Below are 8,364 nucleotides of genomic sequence, written 5' to 3' on the forward strand. Positions count from 1 at the left end.
TGCGCCACAAGAGGCTCTAGACATATATTAGGTGATATCATGGGCACCCGGCGGGCATCGGGAGGCCACTAAGGGCAGCTATGTCTATCCTAACTGAAGTGCACCCGGTGTATAGGACGACCCCCCCCCCACTTGGAGGCATGTTTTTCAGGGGGGGGAAAGTAGTCTTATACGCCAGCAAATACTGTATTTTTTATTTTAGTTTTGGAGAATTTTTTTAAAATCCTTTAATATAATACAAAGACAAAGACATATTATAGTAGTGGAAGTTCTAAGGACCCTGCCGTCTATCTTACTAACACTTGTCAAAGCCCATAAGCAGAGCAATTTTTCTTGGCTTCAGCTCGAACAAGGTAATTTAAGCTTATCTTAGCTAGTGCTTTTTGCGATTGACGAAAAAGGTAGACCGGCACTAACAAAAGAAAACAGTAATCTATCCTGATTTATAAATCTAGGACATGCATAAATCAAAATCAGTTACAACAGTCTCCCCATTAGCCTCCATAATAATTCATAATAAACAGTTTAACTGGAACTGTGAAGTAGATAATGTTGATACATGGGTAAAGGATGGGGTTTTAATTAAAATCCATGCTTTCTTTGTAAATAATAATGTTTGTTGTATATATATCATTATTTTCTCATAAATAACTACATTATCAGAATGTAAACATTCAGAGTTATGAATTGTTTCTACACCAAGTACAGACATCTGACAATGGGAGGGGTGAGATCCTCCTTCATATTATAGCTTAGAGCCCCCCCTACAAAAAGCTGCTCTCATGAATGTCAAAAAAGGATTATCAGCAAAAAAAAAAATACTTACTTTAGCTATGTCATCTGAGTATACCAAACTGCCCATCTGATTTGATACTGTCTCTTCTGAGTGACACAGATTTTCCCAGGCCTCAGGCAGACAGAGGCTTTTGTTAATCCCACTGTCTGAAATCCTTCAAAATGGGGGTGCTAGGGGCTGGATCTGGGGCTTCTACTGCTGAACAACAGCCCCTCTCAAAAATCTGTTATCTGACATTAAATAATTTGATAGGAATTTGTAAAAAAAAAATCCACAAAAGAGGTCAAACCTCTGTTCATTTCCTATCAAAATGGTATTCCCCCTCCACATGGGCTTGCCCCTAGTTGCTCACTGGTTGTTCACCGATGGGACGAGCGATTGAGGGCAGTAAAGTCAATTTGGGCGATTTCCCTCATTGTGAGTTAAAAATGCTCAAAACATGACCCAGCTCCTTGACAGCCTCGGGATAGAGGCGACATTATGTGGTGGGGGCTCTAAAAGCTGCTAACATTCAAAGGCTGTCAAGGAATAGGTTCCTCATGCAGAAATGGTTGATCAGTAATGTGATTTCTGTGTAAGAAGTACCATTAAGTCTCAACCAACTTCTGGCAACCCCCCTAGGGTTTTCAAGATAAGGGACTTTCAGAGATGGTTTACTATTGCCAATCTTTGCACACAATCCTGGAATTCTTTGAAGGTCTCCCATCCAACTACTAACCAGTGCTGACCCTGCTTAGCTTCCAAGATCTGATGACATCAGGCTAGCTTGGGATATCCAGGTCAGGGCAAATAATATAATAAAAGCACCAAAATGTTAACAGACATTACAACAGCAATCCTATTCTGTTTCATGAACTATTCTGTTTTATATGTTCTGCAGAATGATAAAAGAGTAGGAACCTTCCTGGCCTTATCAGGCCAGCCATTCCACCAGGAGGGTGCAAAACCAGAATGGTCAGGGATGGGCTGCTGTGGTTCTTACCCGTTTGTGGTGTGGCACCTTCAGAAGGCTTTGCTCAAATAAGTGAAGCCAGTCCCAAACAGCTCAGAGATTTATAGGCTGGAAAGAAAACAAAACAGCACATAGATTACAATGAGACTGAGCTCGGCCAAACAGTGAGCGACTTCACTGCAGCCAGCTGAGTGACCTTGGATAAAGTCATCTGTTTCTTGCTGTTTTCCTCCCCTGTTGAATGCTGTTTGTTTTTACATTTGCTCCAACTGTGTTGATACAATGCCTAGTAGAATGAGGCTCATAACCTCCACCATTTCCTCCAGGCACAACTTTAAAACAAACAACAACATTGGCAGGGAATACAGCACATTGCAGAGAGTATGCATATGCTTCCTCATCTGTTATGCTTGTTAGCACCCACTTTATTACAACTTATTACAAGCCGTTAGTTGTCAACATTTTGCATTGCAAGGAAGTGCAAGTTGCTTCTGTGCTTCATAAAAGAACCACCCTGCTTCAGTTGTTTTATGGGCTCATTTAAAATCCCAGATGTGAGCGGGTTCTTGCAGCTACAATCTTAAGAACAAATGCCTAGGAGCAAGCCCCATTGAATTGAGTATATCTGGTTAAGACCAGAAGCTCACTTCTGAGGTTATCTGGTTAAGACTGCTCTACAGGTGTTACATAATCTACCTTTGCTTGACCTTAGGGCATCTAGGCTGCTGCTTGCTTTTATGGTGGTTATGCTACCCACCTGACCTTCCCCAATATATAATGAAAGCATTTTCTTACAAAAAAAATGAAAACACAATTCATAATTTTACAGCTGCAGTTATTTTTCTGCCCTGTTTTCTTTCATTTATATCTCCAGGGGAAAAAAAGATTTCCTATTATCACATTCAACAGAAGTTGGAACCGATCCAGTCTTTGTTGAAATGGTTTTACATAACAGATCTGGAAGGCATTTAATTAGCACTGGGCTTCTTCTGCACCTCAACAGATGGCTAACTTACAGGAAATAACTGTTTGCTGTAGCGATTAAATACCAGTTATTGAATAGCCCCAATGGCCTGTGTCCTGCCACTCTGTTCAAGGAAGTTTTAAGTCAACCTACAGTCTAAGACAGCCTTTCTCAACTTTTTTACCATTAACCCCCTGAAACATTCTTCCGTCTTTGAGAAACTGGCAAGATCGTGCAGAATATAGTTGGGAAGCATAGCTGTGTACACGCCCACCCGGGGCTTCTGTCCTTCCCACCATCTCCAGGCCCCTCACTGGCCATTATGAGAGAGGGGGTCAACATGACCATATGAGATCATATCACCTGATAAATGTTTAACAAATTAAAAAATATATATTAAAAGTTATTTTTTCCCAGCCCTTCTAGAGCTGTCAAGAAATCCCAGGGTTTTATGAAACCCTGGTTGAAAAATCCTGGTCTAAGATTCTTCCCACGCCCGTGGTTCTTCTGCTGGAAGGAGAGCCACCAAAGTTGGAGGAAGGCTCCTTAGGCAGAAGGAAAACGCCACACATCACTGAGTGGAAAGATATAATTATTGTTATTCAAAGTAGAGGCTACCCCGCCCCATGAACAGGCTTGGGGCAGCATACAGCATATTTAATACTAACATCAATTAAAACATTTTTAACATTATAGTTTAAAATAATTGCTGTTCCATTCTTCATAGCTCCACTGGCATTTCAGTATAGAGTTGTTCCAAACCAATGGTGGGTAGATCTCCCCATGTGAGGAGAACAGGTATAACCAGATATGTTGGGTTGGAAGAGGAAGAGGGAGGCCCATAATTGTTGTTCCTAATTTAATCCTGGCCTCAACCATAGGCATTTTGGAAGAGTACCATTTTAGAAGTGCTGCAGAACTTCACTAGTTCCATCAGAGCCTGAATCTCAACTGGTCACTCATTCCACCAGGCAGGAGCCAGGGCTGAAAATGAGCTGGCTTTGGTTGAGGCCAGTCAAATTTCTCTGGGGCCAGGGATCACCAACAGGTTTGTCTTTGCAGATTGTAGTGCTCTCCAGGGGATGTACTGGGAGAGGCAATCCCAGAGGTACCCATGGCCCAGACCATGTGAGGCCTTAAAGGATACAGGCCAGTACCTTTTAATTTTAATTTAATTCCTAATAGGCTACTTATAATAGTCTGCTAATCATAAGATGGACAGTACTTGATCTGATAAATACAGGTAACATGGAGGATGTGTCACAACAAAAATAGAGTCCAATTGCACGTTTAAGGCCAACAAAGATTTATTCAAGGCGTGAGCTTTCGGGTGCCTGCTCGAAATAAGGAAATTATAAGGAAATGCAGGTGCAAGTTGGTCACCCTTAGGCTAAGCCAGTCTGAAGCAGGTAGCTTCTAACCTCAGACTTTGGTAATTAAATTAAATTATTATTTAATTTATTTCCCGCCACTTCCGAGGCTGGCTTGTGGCAGGTTACTAATGTTCAATTTAAAAATCCCATTAAAACCCCATTAAAACAGACCACAAAATCACAGTAACACACACATGGTGGAATACCTCCAACTCCAACCCCCCCACCCCTACCATTGGAGGGAAGGAAAGAGGTCAGCTCACAATCGTGCTGTTTAACACCAGGGGCCCTGTAGATCTTCCTCACTGCCCATGGCCTCAACCATAGACCTGGCAGAAGAGCTCAGTTTTGCAGGCCCTGCACAACACCTGCAGGGTCTGTAGCTCACCCAGGAGCTCTTTCCACCAGGTCGGGGCCAGGACTGAGAAAGCCTTGGCCCTGGTCAAAGCCAGGTGTGCTTCCCTGGAGCCAGGAACGACCAGTAAATTGTCACTCGCAGAGCATAGGGTTCCGCAGGAGGCATAGGGTGATAGGTGGTCCCTCAGATATGTAGGTCCCAGACTGTGCAGGCCCTTGAAGATTAAAACCAAAACCTTGAACCACTGTACCACTGGTAACCAGTGCAGCTGTCTCAGCACCGGCTGTATATGGGCCATCCACAGTGTTCCTGTGAAGATCCTAGCAGCTGCATTTTATACCAGCTGGAGTCTCCGGGTCAAGACCTGTGATAGAGACATGCTGCAGTTCTTTCAGCACAGCTGTGATCCCACTAGCTCCAAACTCTTGTGTTGAATCATCTTTCTAGGACTCATGAACTGCTACAGCCAATGGAAAGCACAATGGGCCTGTGAATTTTTTTTTTGTGCACCGAAGCAAGCCAAGAAGGCAGGTTTTCAGAAACAAAGGAGGTCCTCTTGATGTTCACTGTGGCGCTACAAGAGCAAAATAATTTTGTAATGAAATAGTTGTTGATTGGGCAGTTACCGAATTAGTGTTGCTGAATGTTAATGATTCATGTGTGACCGTCAAGATAAGGACTGTCAACACAATGATAAGAGTTTGCTGGTAATGCTGCTTTCCTAATTTCTTGCTACAACACAAGCTGAAGTGACCCAGGCTGCAGAGTAGCACAAGGAACTCAGGGGAGCTATGATATGCATAGCTGCCAATTATGGCCATGATCCAGTCAATGTTCAGGCCTTTAAAGTTCTACGCTCCACAGAGGCACATGCTCAATTTTCTCCCATTGAAATCCACAGGATGTGAAAGCAGCCTCAGTTTAAGGATTTTTGGGCCCATAGCACCAAGAGCCAGTTGAAGGATTCACGGGGTCTTCGGCAGAACACGACTGGCACTGTTACTTGTGCTATAACAGTAGGGCACATTTACCTTTTGGAACTTTGGAAACAACAGAAAGCTTCTTGTCTTTCATTCTTGTGGTCCACAAGCCACCTAGGTATGAAGACCCCTAACAGTGCAGACCCTGGAACCATGGGGCCCATTACATGTGCTACTAGGATAAGCCGCCTCTGCTTGAAAGTCCTTAAATCTGGTTAGCTTAGTAACAATCATGGGCAATCATATGAGAAGGAATTGTTCATTCTTGTGATTCTAACTGTGCCATCCAAGGCAAAATTTACACCCTTCGAAACCCATGGGCTTCAATGGCTTTAGAAGACTGTAATAAGGCTTAGGATGTCATTTTTTGCCTTTAGTCTTTAGCATTTTAATAGGTAGTAAGTCATATTTAATATTTAGGAAGTAAGCCTTGTTTGGGATTGTGTTGTACGTTGCAAGGATGGGGTTCAGGAATTATGAGAAATCGTGATTTCTTGCTATATAAATTCTTAGGCTCATGCAGTCCCTTCTTCCTTTCCCTGCAGACTTTTCAGTATCACTTCTACTTCCATGGCAAATTGGAGTTTTTTGTTAAATCTCAAAAATAAACTATGGTTTGTTCTCTTCCCCCTAAACTAGGATTAATGCAGGATTCAGAATCCTAACTGGTAGGGAAGAAAGCAGATAATTGCTTTTGGTTTAAATCTCACAGCCAACTAGCCAGCCACAAGTTTTTTTGGGGGGGAGTGTCACAGAATACACAAACCCTGGAAACCCTCAAACGTCTTCCCTTGTTATCTTTACACCTGAATCACAAGTAAATAATTCTATGCATAAAAGTATACATTAGAAATGACCGGAGGTTCCATGATGGCATGCTTTCATTTGAACCTCTATATTAAAGCATAATGTACACTTTATTTGGAAATGCCACATGAAGTCATGTTTCCAGATTACTCAATCTTTTAACAGGAAGAGAAGCATGGCCAGAACAGCTGGCATGTGCCAGTAATGTTCCATATTTATTATAATTGCATATTCTGCAAGTCCCAATATGTTCGTGACATTCCACTGAAACTGTTTTGGAAGATACTAATGCATTCATGGCAGAAAGGGGGAAGGGAATCTATGTAGACTTAAGCAACAAATCTCTGGCAAGGACCTTATCTAGAACACAAATGGCTTAGAATTATTTGCTTTCCTAGTTTATAGGTGGTGACAGAACCTTGCTCCGCCAAATAATCTGTGTTTTCTTTTAATGAGCATATGACCATAAGGAAAATTTACCAGAGCAATATCACAGGGTTTGGGGAGATGAGGCACACAGCTGGTCACAAATTCAACACCCAGAGACTATTACTGGGAGATGTGTGTGTGCGGGGGTGGGGGGGCAGTGGCAGCAGTAGCGGCAGCGGCAAGGCCTCACTGGGAAGCATGCGTGCGTGTACGGGGGGCAAGGCAGTGGCAGTGGCAGCGGCGCCCATGCTTCAGAATGTTCATGGAGGAAGAGGGCCAAGGCAAGTGGGGAAGGCTGAGTGGCAGGTGCATGGAACGGTGGGGTGGGGTGGGAGTGAGAAGAGGAGTAGAAGGGATGGGGATTTGACAACTTGGACAGCGATGGTTACTTAGATAAAGATGGCAGTTGAACTACTGCAGGAGTGGGAATCTGTCTCCCTCGCCCTGCTGTACTTTTTGTGTGCTCTGTCCTATGTGGCAATGCATATTTGTTGCCATTCATAGCATTCGATTTTTTTTTCTAATTTGTGCTCAAGGGAACTTTGGAGGCACGCAGACCTCTGATTGGTTGCCTCCGTTGACTGACAAGCTGAGGAGCAGTGACTAAAAGAGCACATTGCTCTCGCTAGTGCCTTTTTCAACGCCAGTGAGAAGAGGGAAATGCGAGATGCCACAGCAGAGTGTGGAGGAAAGAAATGGCTGAATTTATTATCACACATTTTTGGGTAGGTGACATCACACGATTTTGCCCCGTGTGCGGAAGTGGTATGGATTTGTCAGTCCTTATCATGCTTCACATCGGGAAGCAACCAGGGGCAAGCCTGTGTGGAGGGAGAAACACATGACAGTCTCACCACCCTTGCACCAACCCTCCCTTCTCCATTTCCTACTTATGATAATTTTTTTAAAAAAATGGTGCAGTGTGCGATGCTGTGGGACCACAAAGCTACATTCCCCAAGTTAAAATAAAATGTTTTGTTCATTGTCCTTGTTTGTTTTGAGATCGGGCAGCCAAGACACATCTCCATTTGTGTTTTCTGTTGTTTGGATTTTAATGAGGAAAGAGAGGGTCTATGTGATGAAGCTGCCCTCTCCTGATCAGCTAGTCATCCGTGTTCCTCATTTTTAAGCCTTACTGTTCACACAAAATCACTCATCGGGGTCCAGTTACCATGCCCAGCCTTCTCACAAATCTACCCAAATGTAAATAGAGACCAGAACAGCAAGAATCCCCCAAAAGGGGGATGCTTTATTGTCGTGGCATTTCTCCATAGCAACACTGAAATGATAATTTAAAATAAAACGCTTCTGTGTTGTGGCATTACCACACAGCAATGCAGAAGTGCCGTTTTTAAGAAAATTAATTTTGGGACTCAGGAGGAAAGGAAGTTTGAGTCACTGAAACAACTGCTGTTCTGGGGTTGGTGGCTTGCAGTGACTGACAAGCTGAGGAGCAGGAGGAGGAGCAGGGGGAGTTCACTTTGTTTTCGCTTGCCACCTCTTTGGAGGGCAAAAAGTTGTGACGAGACTGCAGGAAAATGCAGCACGGGTTTCCAGTCAGGAAGCTTTGCAAATGCACAGCTTCAAACCATGCGTTTGCAAGCAGGAGGCAGCACAAGTTTAACACCTCTGTGTAGATATGTTACAGTTCTTTCCTCCCACTGCAATCCTCTATGTCTACCCCCTACTGTTCCTGGGAGATCCC

This window comes from Paroedura picta, chromosome 6 (genome assembly GCF_049243985.1).
Source record: "Paroedura picta isolate Pp20150507F chromosome 6, Ppicta_v3.0, whole genome shotgun sequence".
NCBI classification, from domain to species: Eukaryota; Metazoa; Chordata; class Lepidosauria; order Squamata; family Gekkonidae; genus Paroedura; species Paroedura picta.